This window comes from Rhinoderma darwinii, chromosome 1 (genome assembly GCF_050947455.1).
Source record: "Rhinoderma darwinii isolate aRhiDar2 chromosome 1, aRhiDar2.hap1, whole genome shotgun sequence".
Lineage (NCBI taxonomy): Eukaryota > Metazoa > Chordata > Amphibia > Anura > Rhinodermatidae > Rhinoderma > Rhinoderma darwinii.
In genome coordinates, this window is record NC_134687.1 from 341,537,013 (window position 1) to 341,557,895 (window position 20,883).

General features: G+C 47.7%; 1 protein-coding gene across 2 annotated transcripts in view; it reads left to right on the forward strand.

The window, feature by feature from the left end:
• The window catches only part of FOCAD (focadhesin), a 407,831-nt gene that overhangs the window by 8,027 nt on the left and 378,921 nt on the right, over positions 1-20,883 (forward strand). Inside the window, exon 3 of one of the 2 annotated variants that reach the window (XM_075825910.1) lies at positions 1,649-1,727. The exons of the other annotated variant lie outside the window; for it this stretch is intronic. The gene's annotated coding sequence lies outside the window, so the exon portion shown is untranslated. The remainder of the gene's footprint in view (positions 1-1,648; positions 1,728-20,883) is intronic. 2 annotated transcript variants of the gene reach the window in all.

The window sequence follows — 20,883 nt, forward strand, 5'->3', positions numbered from 1 at the left end:
GGTGCTTTTTCTACTTTAGTTCTTTTGGAAATGAAAAAAAATTAGCTAAACCTACATTTTATTTGAAAAAATTTAGATTTTCATTTTCATGGCCAAGTTCCAAAAATTTTTGCAAAAAAACTGGCCGGTCAAAATGCTTGCTACACCCCTAGATAAATTCCTCGAGGGGTGTAGTTTCCCAAATGGGGTCACTTTTGGGGGGTTTCCACTGTTTTAGTTCCACAAGACCTGTTCAAAGCTGACATGGTGCCTAAAATATATTCTAATAAAAAGGAGACCCAAAATCCACCAGGTGCTCCTTTGCTTCTGAGGCCGGTGCTTCAGTCCAGTAGCACACTACGGCCACATGTGGGATATTTCCTAAAACTGCAGAACCTGGGCAATAAATATTGAGTTGCATTTCTTGGGTAAAACATTCTGTGGTACAAAAAAAATGGATTCAAAATGAATTTCTGGAAAAAAATAATGAACTTTGTAAATTTCACCTCTACATTGCCTTAATTCCTGTGCAATGTCTAAAGAGTTAAGAAACTTTCTAAATGCTGTTTTGAATACTTTGAGGGGTGCAGTTTTTAAAATGGGGTCACTTATTGGGGGTTTTTAATATCTAAGGACCTCAAAGCCACTTCACAACTGAACTGGCCCCTGTAAAAATAGCATTTTGAAATTTTCTTGAAAATGTGAGAAATTGCTGCTAAAGTTCTAAGCCTTGTAACGTCCTAGAAAAATAAAATGATGTTCAAAAAACGATGCCAATCTAAAGTAGACATATGGGGGATGTTAGTTAGCAACATCTTTGTGTGGTATAACTGCCTGTCTTACAAGCAGATACATTTAAATTGAGAAAAATGCAAATTTTTGCAATTTTTCGCTAAATTTTGGTGTTTTTCACAATTAAATACTGAATGTATGGGGCAAATTTTGCCAGTAACATAAAGTCCAATGTGTCACGAGAAAACAATCTCAGAATCACTTGGATAGGTAAAAGCATTCCGGAGTTATTACCATATAAAGTGAAACTTGTCAGATTTGAAAAATGAGGCTCTGTCAGGAAGGTCAAAAGCGGCCAAAGAGGGAAGGGGTTAAAGAGGCTCTGTCACCAGATTTTGCAACCCCTATCTGCTATTGCAGCAGATAGGCGCTGCAATGTAGATTACAGTAACGTTTTTATTTTAAAAAAACGAGCATTTTTGGCCAAGTTATGACCATTTTTGTAGTTATGCAAATGAGGCTTGCAAAAGTCCAAGTGGGTGTGTTTAAAAGTAAAAGTCCAAGTGGGTGTGTATTAGGTGCGTACATCGGGGCGTTTTTAATACTTTCACTAGCTGGGCGCTCTGATGAGAAGTATCATCCTCTTCTCTTCAGAACGCCCAGCTTCTGACAGTGCAGATCTGTGACGTCACTCACAGGTCCTGCATCGTGACGGCCACATCGGCACCAGAGGCTACAGTTGTTCTGCAGCAGCATCAGCGTTTGCAGGTAAGTCGATCTTACCTGCAAACGCTGATGCTGCTGCTGAATCTAGTCTCCCCGCTCCCCCTTGGGTCCCCATGGGCTCCTTGCTTGAGGTCGCCCTCTGTTTTTATGATTTTTATGACTTTTATTTTTCTTATTATATGCTAACACTATTCTTTTTACTTTTTTGCAGATGATCCACACTTCATATCCATCACCTCTATGATACCCTATTGGTGTTTTACATGTTTTTTCTTTATATCTACTTTTGGGTAATTGGATATATTTACTTATGTATACCGCTCATATAATTGGTCTCCTGATAGGAACCTGCATTTGATGTCCATTATATGTCACAACTTTGAAATGTCATATGCCACCCTTTTCCCCTCGCTATACACATTTGTGTGGTCCCCACCACACTACCATTAGGGAGTTATATGGATGCCCTACCAGCCGAGGAGCAAGCTAACGCACGTTCTGGTTGCTGGTACTCCGTATTTTGGAGCTTGGATTATGACCATCCTTGATGGGCACTTTATCCTTTCTCCTCTCCCCCAAAAATCCTTCCAAGTGTATGAGGTCACACGGCTACCTGACTACTACGAATGTAGGGATACACTCGTACTATTAGTGCATAAATGTATGGATACATCCTTCAATAGGAAAACAGCTCCAAAAACGGCTGTAAAAAAACGCACCAAAAATGCAAGTTGCTTAAAAAACAGCTGAAAATCAGGAGCTGTTTTCGCTTGAAAACAGCACCGTATTTTTAGCCGTTTTTTGTTAAGTGTGTGAACATACCCTAAGCAGGGGTGGACTGGAAATCATTTGTGCCTTAGGCAATATGGGTCATAGGCCCCTTACCACCCATGATACAGGTCGTTTTGAATTTTGAGCTTAAATTATAGGGGGAAGAAGTTTGTAATATATTTGTCATCGAATTTCCTTACTGCCAATGCAATGATTAGACTGCATTGATTCCGCATCCATAGTGATGCCATGTCACTTGACCGGTTTGTCCAATGGCCTAAGGATGAAACATCGCTGTGGCAAATGTCACCATGGTCTACATGGATAACGCTGCCACGTAAAATAACGTTCCTAGTGTCTAGATGTCAAATTGGAGTGTGGGCGACCATTGAGAAATTTTTACAGTATTTTATTTTCCTAATTTTTTAAGACTGGCGGAATTTTAGTGGTCCCAAAAGTGTCTGGTCTGGTCTGGTCAGTCATGATACTAGGGGTTTTTCTTGTATCTAAATGTGTCTAAGGCTGGGTATACATTGCATTTTGAAGCGCTGATACAAAAATGCATCTGAAACAATGCATGCGTTATTAAATACCTGAGCGTTTTAACAACGTGTTGCAGCTTTAGGCTGGATTCACACGACCATGTTCCGTCCGTAATGGACGGAACGTATTTCGGCCGCTAATCCCAGACCGAACACAGTGCAGGGAGCCGGGCTCCTAGCATCATAGTTATGTACGACGCTAGGAGTCCCTGCCTCGCTGCAGGACAACTGTCCCGTACTGTAATCATGTTTTCAGTACGGGACAGTAGTTCCACGGAGAGGCAGGGACTCCTAGCGTCGTACATAAGTATGATGCTAGGAGCCCCGCTCCCTGTTGTGTGTTCGGTCCGGGACTTGCGGCCGAAATACATCCGTCAATTACGGACGTAATGTGCTCGTGTGAATCCAGTCTTAAGCCTATGACCATTAAATATAAAACCAGATTACAGCTGAAAAATGTAAAAACTGCATGTGTTTTTTCAGATGCGTTGCTTTTAGCTACATTACGCAATAAAAACACAAAATGTGAACCTAGCCTAAAAGCTGTAGTTTCACTTAGGGCTTTAAACAATCATGTTCACTGTTCTCAGCAGTAAGCTAATAAGGGGCATGGAGAATCTAAGTTATGAGGAAAGATTAAAAGAACTAAACCTATTTAGCCTTGAAAAAAGACGACTAAGGGGGGACATGAGTAACTTATATAAATATATTAATGGCACATACAAAAAAATGTGGAGAAATCCTTTTCCATGTAAAACCCCCTCAAAAAACAAGGGGGCACTCCCTCCGTCTGGAGAAAAAAAGGTTCAACCTGCAGAGGCGACAAGCCTTCTTTAGGGTATGTTCACACGGCAGCGTCCATTACAGCTGAAATCACGGAGCTGTTTTCAGGAGAAAACAGCTCCTGAATTTCAGACGTAATGGCATGTTGCCGGCGTTTTTCGCTGCGTCCATTACGGACGTAATTGGAGCTGTTTTTCTATGGAGTCAATGGAAAACGGCTCCAATTACGTCCCAAGAAGTGACAGGCACTTCTTTGACGCGGGCGTCTATTTTACGCGCCGTCTTTTGACAGCGGTGCGTAAAAAAATGACCGTCGGCACAGAACATCGTAAAGCCCATTCAAATGAATGGGCAGATGTTTGCCGGCGCAGTGGAGCCGTATTTTCGGATGTAATTCGATGTTAAAACGCCCGCGTTACGTCCATAAATAGGGTGTGTGAACCCAGCCTGACTGTGAAAACGGTGAATTTATGGAATAGACTACCGCAGGAGCTGGTCACAGCAGGGACAGTAGATGGCTTTAGAAAAGGCTTAGATAATTTCCTAGAACAAAAAGTATTAGCTCCTATGTGTAGAAATTTTTTACTTCCCCTTTTCCCATCCCTTGGTTAAACTTCATGGACATGTGTCTTTTTTCAACCATACTAACTATGTAATAAGTGGAAAGTCACATGACAAGCTGTCAAGTAGAAATTATACATTTAAAGAGGTCTGGACAGAGTTGGAAATCCTAATGAATATAAATAAGCAACTATTTGGAAATCCAAGAGGATTATAATGCAACTACATGATAAAAATAGTCATCACATAGTGCAGAATATATTTATTATATCATTTTAAAATATTTGGTTCTAACACAAAAAAGAGCAATTTGGTGACAGATGCCTTTTAATATTCATATTATTATGCTTGTGCTACTAGAACAATCAGTTATAACCGATGAATATTTGTCCTGGTTGCTTCATATGTAGGATTTGAATAAAGTAATGAATGAGTGAATCATATAGATGGTGTGTTCCCGCTCTACTTTTATTTAAAAAAAAATGGGCACCACGTGTCATAGCATGATTCACGAATGGAAGGAGCTTGTTCAAGTTTAAAAAGAACAGGATTCAGACTGGGTACACTGGATGTCACAAACTATGAGTAGTGTTTTTATGTTGTTTTAAAGAGGTTCTTCACCATCTGGATCGGAATTGTGCAATAGGAAAGGAACCTTGGCAGCAGTTTTGTCATAACATTCCCCATCATAGATTGTAGTATCAATTAACATTTTTTAAGAATGGATGGTAAATTGCATGCGGATGTGACGGCTGCGAGGGTAGATTTTATAAATAATCCGGTGTCGGATACCAGTGAGCGCTTGAAACAGGCTCAGACGTGCCTGAGAACCCACCTACTAGAGGTGGCAGATAGGAAGACACAGTTTGCTAAGAGTATGTGCACACGATAACGACCATTACGTCTGAAAATACGGAGCTGTTTTCAGTAGAAAACAGCTCCGTAATTTCAGACGTAATTGCATGTACTCTCGTTTTGCGAGGCGTCAATTACGGCCGTAATTTGGAGCTGTTCTTCATTGGAGTCAATGAAAAACGGCTCAAATTCCGTCTCAAGAAGTGTCCAGCACTTCTTTTGACGAGCCGTCTTTTTTACGCGTCGTCGTTTGACAGGTCGTCGGCACAGTACGTCGGCAAACCCATTCAAATGAATGGGCAGATGTTTGCCGACGTATTGGAGCCGTATTTTCAGACGTAAATCGAGGCTTAAAACGCCTCGTTTACGTCTGAAAATAGGTCGTGTGAACCCAGCCTTAGCAGAGGTTTTATGCGGAGGGGGAAAAGGTTGGCCAAATGTTGTCTGTGATTTCTAAAGCTCAGCATGAGTCCTCCCACATTGCCGCTTTGAAAGACGATATGGGCACCTTATAAAAACAGGGGTCCCGGGAATATTACAGTCCTTTTATGCTACTACTACTTACGCTACTACTGCAGATATTAGGGGTTTCTTGGGAAATGCTAATCTCCCTAGTCTGAATAGTGAGGATAGGGCCCTGTTAGATGGCCCTCTTAGCCTGGAGGAATTACAGGAAGCTGTGCGACGTATGGCCAATGAGAAAGCCCCGGGAGTGGACGGCTTGCCCACGGAAGTGTATAAAAACTATGGGGATGTGTTGTTGCCTAGGCTGCTAGAGGTGTTTCAGGAGTCCCTGGAGGTGGGATATTTGCCGGAATCCATGTGAGAGGCCACCATTGTAGTGCTTCCCAAAGAGGGTAAAGACCCACTGCTTCCCGAGTCCTACCGCCATATCTCTTTGTTGTCTACTGACATCAAAATTCTCGCAAAAGCCCTGGCCAACAGGTTAAATAAGGTAATTTCCTCAGTTATTCATTATGATCAAACAAGCTTTATGCCAGGTAAGGCGACATCTGTTAATATTCGGCGTCTGTTTCTTAGTTTACAGATTCCGTATGATAATGTAGGTAGCAAAGCCATCCTGTCGTTAGACGCCGCTAAGACGTTTGACCGTGTTGAATGGCCCTGTCTGTGGCACACGCTTGAAAGTATGGGGGTCGGTCCGGTTTTCATTTCCTGGGTTAAAGTTTTGTACTCCAGGCCCAAGGCCAGAATTCTGGCTAATGGTGGTCTATCGGAGAGATTTCAGCTCTATAGGGGTACACAAGAAGGGTGTCCACTTTCGCCCCTTTTGTTTGCAATTGCTATTGAGCCTATGGCGGCAGCGGTTTGGCTTTCCCCAGTGATTAAAGGATTCACATATGGGAATTATGAGAATAAAATTGCCTTGTACGCGGATGATGCGTTGTTCTTTTTGGGAGATACAGGACCCTCTTTAACAGCGGCTATGTCCTTAGTGATGAGTTTGGATGTCTATCTGGACTTACTATTAAATGGCAGAAATCAGCGCTACTTCCGATAGACCCCCTCGTTGAACCTGTGGACACAATAGGGAGCTCGGTGTGTTGCACAACTGCGGTACTTGGGAATAGAGGTGACACGGCGGATATCTGATTTTGAGGATTTGAATCTCATTCCTTTGATACAGAAATTTAAACATAAAATAGGTGCGTGGTGTAAACTGTCTCTTTCTGTTGCGGGCCATGTGAATCTTATAAAAATGATTCTGATGCTGCAATTGCTTTACCTGATACATAATGCACCGGTGTGGATCCCGCTCACCAGGTTCCACAGGGTGAGCGCTCTTTTCCGAGACCTTATTTGGCGACAGAACCGCCCTAGACTGCGGCTGGAAATTTTGCAAAGGCCCAAAACTGAGGGGGGAATGGCTCTCCCGAATCCATGGATTTATTTTTTGGCAGCTCAGTGTCAGCACCTTAAAGGATGGTTCACTCGTTCTGGGGAAGATGCTTCTGCGGTTATATTGCAGTATCATTTGAAATGTGAAATTTTATTGGAGGCTGTTGAGAGTGGGCGTCCCTCGGGTAGACGATCTGTGTTTCCAACGTTAGATCTCATTCATAAAACCTGGAGGAAAGTTAAAGAGGCTCTGTCACCAGATTTTGCAACCCCTATCTGCTATTGCAGCAGATAGGCGCTGCAATGTAGATTACAGTAACGTTTTTATTTTTAAAAAACGAGCATTTTTGGCCAAGTTATGACCATTTTTGTAGTTATGCAAATGAGGCTTGCAAAAGTCCAGGTGGGTGTGTTTAAAAGTAAAAGTCCAAGTGGGTGTGTATTATGTGCGTACATCGGGGCGTTTTTAATACTTTTACTAGCTGGGCGCTCTGACGAGAAGTATCATCCACTTCTCTTCAGAACGCCCAGCTTCTGGCAGTGCAGATCTGTGACGTCACTCACAGGTCCTGCATCGTGTCGGACACATCGGCACCAGAGGCTTCAGTTAATTCTGCAGCAGCATCGGAGTTAGCAGGTAAGTCGATGTAGCTACTTACCTGCAAACGCTGATGCTGCTGCAGAATCAACTGTAGCCTCTGGTGCCGATGTGTCCTCGCTCGTCTGACACGATGCAGGACCTGTGAGTGACGTCACAGCGTGATCAGGCAGAAGCTGGGCATTCTGAAGAGAGGTGGATGATACTTCTCATGAGAACGCCCAGCTAGTAAAAGTATTAAAAACGCCCCGATGTACGCACATAATACACGCCCACTTGGACTTTTACTTTTAAACACACCCACTTGGACTTTTGCAAGCCTCATTTGCATAACTACAAAAATGGTCATAACTTGGCCAAAAATGCTCTTTTTTTAAAAATAAAAACGTTACTGTAATCTACATTGCAGCGCCTATCTGCTGCAATAGCAGATAGGGGTTGCAAAATCTGGTGACAGAGCCTCTTTAAGCAATTGAGAGGGGTAACGGGATACATGGAGTATACCCCCATATGGGGAAACAGACTGCTTCCTGAGTTCATGGGCCTAGACAGTTCGGAGTACTGGATGGAGGCGGGGCTTACGAGGGTATCTCAACTGACAAATGGGTCTATCTTTAAATCCGTTCAGCAGTTCCAAGAGGAACTTTATGTTCCACATAGAGGGTTCTATAGGTATTTACAATTGAGGCATGCATTTTAGGCACAGTTTGTAATGACGGGGGGTGGGGAGACAGACAAGTGAGCCCTAATCTACCCGCCACTCACCGTTCTCACAGGTTCAAGTGACTATACAACAAGATAATATTGTCCAAGCTCTTGGCCCTTCTGGGATCATGAAGGGGGTTATATCATGGGTATACCAACTCCTTCTGACTACATTTTTGGATAGTTATCCTTTGGTAGCTATGCGTAAATGGGATAGGGATATACCAGTTATTGATGAAGACCAGTGGTCCACTATAATGGAAGCCTTTCCGAATGTTTCGCTGAATGAGGGCGGCAGGCTCTCACAGCTCTATATACTTCATCGGGTGTATAAAACACCTGAGGTGTTACATCGGATAGGAATTCGGCCTCATGCTCTATGTCCGAGATGCGGTTTGGAGCCTGCCGACCTCCTCCATATGCTGTGGGATTGCCCGCAACTTGATATATACTGGTCTGGCCTACTTGCAATTGTGGGAAAAGTGTTCTCTATATCTGTGCCTAGGGATCGAAAGGTATGTCTCTTAGGTTTTGTAGACAGTCTGCCTTTGGACTCTAATGGGAAACTGGCAGTGGGGAGATTACTGTATGTGGCCCGGAAACTCATAGCGCAGCATTGGATTCAGTCTTCTCCCCCAAAGGTTCAGGAGTTTGTGGATAGAGTAAACCAGATGCTCCTTAATTAAACGGGCGATATTTCTTAAGAGAGGAGCATCTGCCAGGTTTGACAAACTGTGGTTGCCATGGTTAAATACTGATGGGTTGGCAAGTGCCGGATTGCTATGGGGTGGGGCTGTTGGGATTCGGAGGTAAATCAATTCTTGAATATTTGATTTGGATTTGTGTCTATGGGATAATATTTACTTGGGTGGAGAGTGGGTTATGATATCCTCTGCTACGGATGTGTGTATGGCGTGTAGATTATATCTGCTAGCGGAAGTAAAACATATGTTCGTGCCCTGCGTGGCAAATTTTCTGTATGACAAATGTATACATTAATTTCCCTTTATGGTGTATGGTCAACAGTTCGTGGGGGTGGGGGTGGGGGGAGGTGTCCTATTTCTGGATTGTTGTTGTAATTGTTGAAAATGTGCAATAAAAAGTATTTGATCAAAAAAATAGATATTTTTAAGAATAGGGGGCGGAGCCAGCAAGCGGTCGTGAGCTCCTGCAGTGATCCTGGCATTTTCCCCTTCAGTGCTTGTTATTTGCTACCTGTGGCCTCCACGAGGGTCCTATCTATTGTGGCAACACTTCGGGATCATTTCGGCAGTAAACGGAGCTCTGTCCGTGGCCTCATGGCAAAAGGAAAGGCGGGCAAGGGCAGTGAGAAGGACGCCCAAGATGGCACCACGCAGCAGACACCAGCGCGCCCTAGCCGTGCCTCAGTACAGCAGCGGGAGGTTGCAGCACGGCTTAGCAAATTTGCCTGCCTTACCTCCGCAGAGGGAAACTTAGAAGCCCATGCCCTGCCAGTCGCTACAGACCGGAAAAAAGCGGATGAGGAGGCTGTGGATGGAAGGGAGGAGATGCCGACATTACAGTATAACGGTTCTCACCGGTTTGTTTGTGGATCCTCTGTGTGGTCTGGGAGATGGTGCTTGGAACCCAGGGCAATGCTTGGCACAGCGGGTAGAGGTGGTCGGATGGTAAGGCAGAAGTCAGGACAGGCAGCAGATGTCGTAACGGGTTTGGAAGCAATAGGTCAAGGCAGGCAAGGATAGTCAAGTTCAGGCAGAGGTCAATAACGGGAAATCCAGACAAGGCAGAAGGGAAAGAAAAAGAGAACCAGGGTATGGGGAAACTCACGGGGAACTTGGTTGAATAAGCATGGAAGAGAGGAAGGAGGATCCTTAAATAGGAAGTCTTTTGAATTAAGGCACGCGCTGGCCCTTTAAGAAAGGACGAGTCAGCTCGCGCGCGCCCTCTGGTGGCTGCAGCCGCACATCGAGGATGACGGCCGCGGAGGGAGGTAAGGGATGTTCTTACCTGATGCCGCCCATGGCCAGCAGAGCGTCCGGATCGGGTAAGTGGAGCTCGGGATGAGCATGCGGTAATGGAGGGCGCAGCAACCACAGCAGAGGCCGTGGGGAAGGCGGGGAACGGCGCGGCAGCCATTACATACAGGCTTTGGAACATGAAGACGGTGTGGATGCACACATACAGGGAGATAACAACGCCCAACCTATGCTCACATTTACTGATGTAATGAAAGCTATTACTCATTGCCACAAATCTCTTTTCTAGTAGGCAGTCTTAAGGAGGACATATCTATTTTCCGGCAGGATGTTAAAAAATATTTCTGAGAGGACTACTGCCCTAGAACAACGGGTTAGTGAAGTGGAAGATGTACTTACGCCTATACAAAGACGTGTGGATGGTCATTCTGATGATATAGCAGCCATTAAAGCTAAGCAAGATGATCTGGAGAACCGCTTGAGGAGCAGTAATATATGAATACTCGGTATGCCGGAAAAGGTGGCACTACCCCCATGGAATATATTGAATCCTGGCTGCTTAATAGTTTCAGCAAAGATAACCTAACTCTGCTGTAAAGGATCTGCCAGACACAACTTCTGTGTCGACGCCCATAGGTAATCAGTCTGCACCTGCTTCTATGTCTGTGAGACTGACTCCATCTTCCACCACCCAGGATGGCAGGCTTAGGAGTGGGAGAGCCTATCACAGCCTAGCCAGACGGAGCTAGCTCCGGCCCTCTGTCTATTTATACCTGCCTTTCCTGTTCCTCCTTTGCTTGTGATTCTTCTCTGCTGGTTTCCTGGCCCTGCTGCAGCTTCTTGAACTACTGATCCTCTGCTTGTGATTGACCTTGGCTTTACTGACCACTCTTCTGCTCTGCGTTTTTGTACCTCGCTCATCTCCTGGTTTGACTCGGCTCGTTCACTTCGCTTGTTGCTCACGGTGTCCCCTATGGGCAACTTCCCCATTTTCCTGTCTTCTTTGTACCCTTGTCTGTTTGTCTGTCGTGCACCTATTGAGTGTAGGGACCGTCGCCCAGTTGTACCCCGTCGCCTAGGGCGGGTCGTTGCAAGTAGGCAGGGACTGAGTGGCGGGTAGATTAGGGCTCACCTGTCTGTCTCCCTACCCCGACATTACATAATCACAAGCCCATATACCTAGTCTACCCTGGTCCCTGACACTACTATGGACCCCCTTGAGACCCTGGCTCAGCAAATGCAGGGTCTCTCCCTACAGGTCCAGGCCCTGGCTCAGAGGGACAACCAGCCTGATGCTACCCTGGTAGTGCCCCTCACCTCTTGAACCCCACCTCAAGTTGCCTGACCGGTTCTCAGGGGACCGGAAGACCTTTTTCTCCTTTCGGGAGAGTTGTAGGCTCTATTTTCACTTAAAGCCCCACTCCTCAGGTTCTGAGAGCCAGCGGGTGGGTATATTTATGTCCCGGCTCCAAGACGGTCCCCAAGAATGGGCCTTCTCCTTAGCTCCTGACGCCTCTGAACTTTCCTCCGTTGATCTTTTCTTTTCTGCTCTCGGACTCATCTATAACGAGACTGACTAGACTGCCTTTGCCGAGAGTCAGCTGGTGACCTTACGTCAGGGTAAGAGACTTGTTGAGGAGTATTGTTCTGACTTTAGGAAGTGGTGCGTAGCTTCTCGGTGGAATGACCCTGCCTTAAGGTGCCAGTTTAGATTGGGTCTGTCGAACGCCCTGAAAGACCTGCTAGTTAGCTATCCCTCTTCTGACTCCCTAGATCAGGTTATGGCTTTAGCGGTACGACTTGACCGACGTCTCAGGGAACGACGACTTGAACGTGTTTGTGTTTTCTCCTCTGACTCCCCCATGATGCCTCCCGAGGTTCTGTTGCTTCATTCTTCCACGGAAGACTCGGAGGTACCTATGCAACTCGGGGCCTCCGTGTCCCCCCAACAACGTAGAGAGTTCCGCAGGAAGAATGGTCTCTGCTTCTACTGTGGGGATGACAAGCATCAAGTGAACAACTGTCCTAGGCATAAGAATAAGCAGCCGGAGGAACTTCCGCGCCTAAGTGACCATCGGGGAGGTCACTTGGGCGCACAGGTATTTCCCGTAAATATGAAACGTAATAAAATCTTGCTTCCCTTTCAGGTCTCTTTTGGTGGTAGGTCTGCTACCGGCAGTGCCTTCGTGGATTCAGGGTCTTCTGCTAATATTATGTCTGTGGAATTTGCTATGTCTCTAGCTATGCCATTGATTGATTTGCCTAAACCTGTCCCGGTAGTGGATATAGACTCCACTCCTCTTGCTAATGGTTATTTTACACAGCATACCCCCGTTTTTGAACTCCTTGTTGGCTCCATGCATTTGGAGCAGTGCTCTGTACTGGTGATGCAGGGATTATCGTCCGATTTGGTTTTAGGCCTTCCCTGGTTGCAGTTGCATAATCCCACGTTTGACTGGAATACTGGGGATCTTACCAAATGGGGTAATGAATGCATGACGTCATGTTTTTCTGTTAATTCTATTTCTCTCCCTGAGGAGGTGAACACTCTACCTGAGTTTGTTCAGGATTTCGCTGATGTTTTCTCTAAAGAGGCCTCCGAAGTGTTACCACCTCATAGAGAATACGATTGTGCAATTGATTTGGTACCAGGAGCTAAGCTCCCTAAGGGTAGGATATTTAATCTCTCTTGTCCCGAACGTGAAGCCATGAGAGAGTATATCCAGGAATGCCTGGCCAAGGGTTACATTCGCCCCTCTACTTCTCCGGTAGGTGCTGGCTTCTTCTTCGTAGGGAAGAAGGATGGTGGTCTTAGGCCATGCATTGACTACCGAAACTTGAATAAGGTCACTGTAAGGAACCAGTATCCCCTACCTTTGATTCCTGATCTCTTTAATCAGGTTTAGGGGGCCCAATGGCTCTCTAAGTTTGATCTACGGGGGCTTATAACCTTATCCGCATCAAAGAGGGGGATGAGTGGAAGACTGCGTTTAACACGCCCGAAGGTCATTTCGAATACCTCGTCATGCCCTTTGGGTTGTGTAATGCTCCCGCGGACTTCCAGAATTTCATAAATGAGATTTTAAGAGACTACCTGGGGGTATTTCTTGTAGTGTACCTTGATGACATACTTGTGTTTTCCAAGGACTGGTCCTCCCACATTGAGCATGTCAGGAAGGTGCTCCAGGCCCTTCGGGAAAACAAACTGTTTGCTAAGTCCGAAAAATGTGTGTTTGGGGTGCAGGAGATACCGTTTTTGGGTCAAATCCTCACTCCTCATGAATTCCGCATGGACCCCGCCAAGGTCCAGGCTGTGGCGGAATGGGTCCAACCTGCCTCCCTGAAGGCGTTACAGTGTTTCTTGGGGTTCGCTAATTATTACAGGAGATTTATTGCTAACTTCTCGGTCATCGCTAAGCCTCTTACGGATCTCACTCGCAAAGGTGCTGATCTCCTCCACTGGCCTCCTGAGGCTGTCCAGGCTTTTGAGGTCCTTAAGAAGTGCTTTATCTCGGCCCCAGTGCTGGTTCAGCCCAACCAAATGGAGCCATTTATCGTGGAGGTTGACGCGTCCGAGGTGGGAGTGGGGGCTGTCTTGTCCCAGGGTACCATGTCCCTCACCCATTGTTATGGCAGGAAGGAGGTGAAGGGAACAAGTGAGCCCTAATCTACCCACCGCTCTGTCCCGGCCTACTTGCAACGACCCGCCCTAGGCGACGGGGTACAACTTGGCGGCGGTCCCTACGCTGACTAAGTGCAAGGGGATACAAACAGGGAACAAGCAAGGGAAGGGGCAGTAGCCCACGGAACACCGTGAGGAAACGGAGTGGTGAACGAGCCAGTCAGGATCAGGATGTAGTGGAGTATACAAACGCAGAGCACGGAGCAGGAAGCAAGCCAGGCGCAGAGCGAAGCAGGATAAGCGGGAACTGAAGCAAGGCAGAAGCACGGCAGAAGCAGGCTGGAGCAAGGCAGCAGTGGGGCCAGGAATCCAAGAAGAATAACAAGCAATGAGGAAGAGAAAACGGCAGGTATAAATGGACAGGGGGCGGAGCTAACTCCGACTGACTAGGCCGCGATAGGCTCTTCCACTCCTGAGCCTGCCACCCTGATTGGTGGGAGCCGGTGTCAGTCCAAGAGGTCTGGCCTCAGGTGTCGACTGATTAACCCTGGGAGTATCCACAGACGTAGTGCCTGGCAGATCCTTTACAGTACTCCCCCTTTTATGAGGGGCCACCGGACCCTTACTAAGAGGACCCGGTTTAGTGGGGAAGAGAAGGTGGAACCTCCTGACCAATACCCCAGCGTGAACATCTCGAGCAGGTACCCAAGTCCTCTCCTCCGGCCCGTATCCTCTCCAATGGACCAGGTACTGGAGGGAGCCCTGGATCATCCTACTGTCCACAATCTTGGCCACCTCGAATTCCACCCCCTCAGGGGTGAGAACGGGAACAGGAGGTTTCCTCGAGGGGGACCAGGACGGGGAGCAGCGTTTAAGGAGGGAGGCATGAAAGACGTCGTGTATGCGAAAGGATGGGGGCAGCTCCAGACGGAAGGATACAGGGTTGAGGACTTCAATGACCTTATAAGGCCCAATAAATCGGGGAGCAAACTTCCTGGACGGGACCTTAAGGCGCAAGTTCCTAGACGACAACCACACCAGATCCCCGACGACAAACCGGGGGTTAGCAGAACGTCTTCTATCAGCCTGAATCTTTTGTACACTCTGGGACGCCTCTAGGTTCTTCTGAACCTGGGCCCAGACTGTGCACAGTTCCCGATGAACGTCCTCTACCTCGGGATTATTGGAACAACCAGGAGAAACGGAGGAGAACCTTGGATTAAACCCGAAATTACAGAAAAACGGGGAGACCCCTGACGAGTTACTGACCCGGTTATTCAAGGAAAATTCGGCGAGGGGAAGGAATGAGACCCAATCAAATTGACAGTCAGAGATGAAGCACCTTAAATATTGTTCCAGGGATTGAATAGTCCTTTCCGTGTTGCCATTAGTTTCGGGATGGAAGGCGGAGGAGAAGGACAGATCAATCTCCAACTTTTTACAAAAAGCTCTCCAAAATAAGGAAACAAATTGTACCCCTCTGTCAGAAACGATATTGACTGGGGCCCCATGGAGACGCAAAATGTGTTTAACAAACAAAGAAGCTAACGTCTTGGCGTTAGGTAGTTTCTTAAGGGGCACAAAGTGGCACATCTTGCTGAAGCGGTCTACTACCACCCACACCACCGACTTGCCCTGAGATGGAGGCAAATCGGTGATAAAATCCATGGAGATATGGGTCCAAGGTCTCTGGGGAATGGGCAAAGAACGTAGTAAGCCCGCAGGTCGGGACCTAGGGGTCTTGGACCTAGCACAAACCTCACAAGCGGCGACGTAAGCCCTAACGTCTTTAGGCAACCCAGGCCACCAATAGTTTCTGGTAATGAGGTGTTTGGTACCCAAGATGCCAGGATGACCAGATAGTGCGGAGTCATGGTTTTCCCTGAGTACCCTTAGCCGGTATTGCAGGGGGACAAACAGCTTGTCCCCAGGGAGGTTCCCGGGAGCTGAACCTTGATCAGCCGCAATGTCAGAGGCTAAATCAGAATCAGTGGCAGAAACGATTATACCAGGGGGTAAAATACAAGCAGGATCCTCCTCAGAAGGAGGATTGGCCATGAAACTACGTGACAGTGCATCAGCCTTAATATTTTTGGACCCAGCCCTATAGGTAACCAAGAAGTTAAATCTGGTAAAGAATAGCGCCCATCGAGCTTGTCTAGGATTAAGCCTCCGGGCAGATTCTAGGAAAACCAGATTCTTATGGTCAGTAAGGACCGTTACCTGGTGTCTGGCGCCCTCCAGGAAGTGACGCCACTCTTCAAAAGCCCATTTAATGGCTAAAAGTTTGCGGTTGCCAATATCATAGTTACTCTCCGTGGGCGAAAACTTCCTAGAGAAGTAAGCACAGGGGCGGAGATGGGTGAGGGAGCTGGTACCCTGGGACAAGACGGCCCCCACTCCCACCTCGGACGCGTCAACCTCCACAATAAATGGCTCCCTTTAGTTGGGCTGAACCAGCACGGGGGCCGAGATAAAGCACTTCTTGATGGTCTCAAAAGCCTGGACGGCCTCAGGAGGCCAGTGGAGGACATCAGCACCCTTGCGAGTGAGGTCCGTAAGAGGCTTAGCGACGACCGAGAAGTTGGCAATAAATCTCCTGTAATAGTTAGCGAACCCCAAAAAACACTGTAGCGCCTTCAGGGAGGCAGGTTGGACCCATTCCGCCACAGCCTGAACCTTGGCAGGGTCCATGCGGAATTCATGAGGAGTGAGGATTTGACCCAAAAATGGTATCTCCTGTACCCCAAACACACATTTTTCGGTTTTCGCAAACAGATTATTTTCCCGGAGGACCTGGAGGACCTTCCTGACATGCTCCACGTGGGAGGACCAGTCCTTGGAAAACACCAGTATGTCATCAAGGTACACTACAAGAAAATTTCCCAGGTAATCTCTCAGAATTTCATTAATAAAATTCTGGAAGACGGCAGGGGCTTTACACAACCCAAAGGGCATGACCAGGTATTCAAAATGACCTTCGGGCGTGTTGAACGCAGTCTTCCACTCATCCCCCTCTTTGATGCGGATAAGGTTATATGCCCCCCGTAGATCGAACTTAGAGAACCATTGGGCCCCCTGAACCTGATTAAAAAGATCCGGAATCAAAGGAAGGGGATACTGGTTCCTTACTGTGACCTTATTTAAGTTCCGATAGTCAATGCACGGCCTAAGACCACCATCCTTCTTCCCCACGAAGAAGAAGCCAGCACCTACAGGAGAAGTCGAGGGGCGAATGAAACCCTTGGCCAGGCATTCTTGGATATACTCCCTCATAGCTTCACGTTCAGGACATGAAAGATTAAATATCCTACCCTTAGGAAGCTTAGCACCAGGTACCAAATGGATGGCGCAATCGTAATCTCTATGAGGGGGCAACACCTCGGAGGCCTCCTTAGAAAACACATCAGCGAAGTCCTGAACAAACTCAGGTAGCGTGTTTACCTCCTCACGGGGAGAAATAGAGTTAACCGAAAGACATGACGTTAGGCATTCACTACCCCATTTGGTGAGATCCCCAGTATTCCAATCAAACGTGGGATTATGCAGCTGCAACCAGGGAAGACCTAATACCAGATCGGACGATAATCCCTGCATCTCCAGTACAGAGCACTGCTCCAAATGCATGGAGCCAACAAGGAGTTCAAAAACAGGAGTATGCTGAGTAAAATAACCATTAGCAAGAGGAGTGGAGTCGATACCCACTACCGGGACAGGATAAGGCAAATCAATAAAAGGCATTTTTAGAGACATAGCAAATTCCACAGACATGATATTAGCAGATGAGCCAGAATCTACGAAGGCACTGCCAGTGGCAGACCGGCCAGCAAACGAGACCTGAAAGGGAAGCAAAATTTTATTGCGTTTCATATTAACGGGAAATACCTGTGCGCCCAAGTGACCTGTGCTTATTCTTGCGCCTGGGACAGGTGTTCAGTAGATGCTTGTCACCCCCACAATAGAAGCAGAGACCATTCTTCCTGCGGAACTCTCTACGTTGTCGAGGGGACATGGAGGCCCCGAGTTGCATAGGTACCTCCGAGTCTTCCGTGGAAGAGCGAGGAGACGGGACCTCGGGGGGAATCGCAGGGAAGTCAGAGGGGAAAACATTGAAACGTTCAAGCTGACGTTCCCTGAGACGTCGGTCAAGTCGTACTGCTAGGGCCATAACCTGGTCTAGGGAGTCAGAAGAGGGGTAGCTAACAAGCAGATCCTTCAGGGCGTCAGATAATCCTAACTTAAACTGGCACCTTAGGGCTGGGTCGTTCCACCGAGAAGCTACGCACCACTTTCTAAAATCAGAACAGTATTCCTCAACAGGTCTCCTACCCTGACGTAAGGTCACCAGCTGACTCTCGGCTAAGGCAGTCCTGTCAGTCTCTTCGTAAATGAGTCCGAGGGCAGCGAAAAAACGATAGACGGAGGAAAGTTCAGGGGCGTCAGGAGCCAAGGAGAAGGCCCACTCTTGGGGCCCTTCCTGGAGTCGGGATATAATGATACCCACCCGCTGGTTCTCGGAACCTGAGGAGTGAGGTTTTAGACGGAAGTAAAGTCTGCAACTCTCCCGGAAGGAGAGAAAACTCTTACGGTCCCCTGAGAACCGGTCAGGTAACTTGAGGTCGGGTTCTAGAGGTGAGGTGGGGGGTACTACTATGGCAGCATCAGACTGGTTGACCCTCTGAGCCAGGGCCTGGACCTGTAGGGAGAGGCCCTGCATCTGCTGGGTCAGGGTCTCAAGGGGGTCCATGATAGCGTCAGCGTAGGAGAAATGGTAGACTAGGTATGGGCTTGTTATTATGTTATGGCAGGAAGGAGGTGAAGGGAACAAGTGAGCCCTAATCTACGCACCGCCCTGTCCCTGCCTACTTGCAACGACCCGCCCTAGGCGACGGGGTACAACTTGGCGGCGGTCCCTACGCTGACTAAGTGCAAGGGGATACAAACAGGGAACAAGCAAGGGAAAGGGCAGTAGCCCACGGAACACCGTGAGGAAACGGAGTGGTGAACGAGCCAGTCAGGATCAGGATGTAGTGGAGTATACAAACGCAGAGCACGGAGCAGGAAGCAAGCCAGGGGCAGAGCGAAGCAGGATAAGCGGGAACTGAAGCAAGGCAGAAGCACGGCAGAAGCAGCCTGGAGCAAGGCAGCAGTGGGGCCAGGAATCCAAGAAGAATAACAAGCAATGAGGAAGAGAAAACGGCAGGTATAAATGGACAGGGGGCGGAGCTAACTCCGACTGACCAGGCCGCGATAGGCTCTCCCACTCCTGAGCCTGCCACCCTGATTGGTGGGAGCCGGTGTCAGTCCAAGAGGTCTGGCCTCAGGTGTCGACTGATTAACCCTGGGAGTATCCACAGACGTAGTGCCTGGCAGATCCTTTACACCCATCTCCGCCCCTGTGCCTACTTCTCCAGGAAGTTTTCGCCCACTGAGAGTAACTATGATATTGGCAACCGCAAACTCTTAGCCATTAAATGGGCATTTGAAGAGTAGCGCCACTTCCTGGAGGGGGCTAGGCACCAGGTAACGGTCCTTACCGACCACAAGAATCTGGTTTTCCTAGAATCGGTCCGGAGGCTAAACCCGAGACAAGCTCGATGGGCATTATTTTTTACCAGATTCAACTTTTTGGTCACCTATAGGGCTGGGTCTAAAAATATTAAGGCTGATGCACTGTCGCGTAGCTTCATGGCCAGGCCTCCTTCGGAGGAAGATCCTGCTTGTGTTTTGCCTCCAGGTATAATCATTTCCTCTATTGATTCTGATTTAGTCTCTGAAATTGTGGCTGATCAAGGTTCAGCTCCCGGGAACCTTCCTGAGAACAAGCTGTTTGTTCCCCTGCAATTCCGGCTAAGGGTACTTAGGGAAAATCATGACTCTGCGCTATCTGGCCATCCAGGCATCCTGGGTACCAAGCACCTCATTGCCAGAAACAATTTGTGGCCTGGGTTGCTCAAAGACGTTAAGGCCTACGTCGCCGCTTGTGAAGTTTGTGCTAGGTCCAAGACTCCCAGGTCCCGACCAGCGGGCTTACTATGTTCTTTGCCCGTTCCCCAGAGACCTTGGACCCATATCTCCATGGATTTCATCGCCGATTTGCCTCCATCTCAAGGCAAGTCGGTGGTGTGGGTTGTAGTAGACCGCTTCAGTAAGATGTGCCACTTTGTGCCCCTCAAGAAACGACCCAATGCTAAGACGTTAGCTACCTTGTTTGTCAAACACATCCTGCATCTCCATGGGGTCCCTGTCAATATTGTTTCTGACAGAGTGGTACAATTTGTTTCATTGTTTTAGAGAGCCTTCTGTAAAAAGTTGGAGATTGATCTGTCCTTCTCCTCTGCCTTCTATCCTGAAACTAATGGCCAAACTGAGAGGACTAATCAGTCTCTAGAACAATATTTAAGGTGTTTTATCTCTGACTGTCAATATGATTGGGTCTCATTCATTCCCCTCGCCAAATTTTCCCTTAATAACCGGGTCAGTAACTCGTCAGGGGTCTCCCCCTTTTTCTGTAATTTTGGGTTTAATCCACGGTTATCCTCCGTTTCACCTGGTAGTTCCAACAATCCCGATATAGATGTCGTTCATCGGGAACTGTGCACAGTCTGGGCCCAGGTTCAGAAGAACCTAGAGGCGTCCCAGAGCATACAAAAGACTCAGGCAGATAGAAGACGTTCTGCTAACCCCTTGTTTGTGGTCGGGGATCTGGTGTGGCTATCATCAAAAATTTGCGCCTTAAGGTCCCGTCCAAGAAGTTTGCTCCCCGGTTTATAGGGCCATACAAGGTCATTGAAGTCCTTAACCCTGTCTCCTTCCGACTGGAGTTGCCCACGTCTTTTCGAGTACACAACGTGTTTCATGCCTCCCTCCTTAAACACTGCTCCCCGTCCTTGGCTCCCTCGAGGAAACCACCGGTCCCTGTTCTCACCCCTGAGGGGGTAGAATTCGAGGTGGCCAAGATTGTGGACAGCAGGATGGTCCAAGGCTCCCTCCAGTACCTGGTCCATTGGAGGGGATACGGGTCTGAGGAGAGGACTTGGGTACCCGCCCGGGATGTTCACGCTGGGGTATTGCTCAGGAGGTCCCACCTTCGTTTCCCCAATAAACCAGGTCCACCTAGAAAGGGTCCGGTGGCCCCTCATAAAAGGGGGGGTACTGTAAAGGATCTGCCAGACACAATTTCTGTGTCGA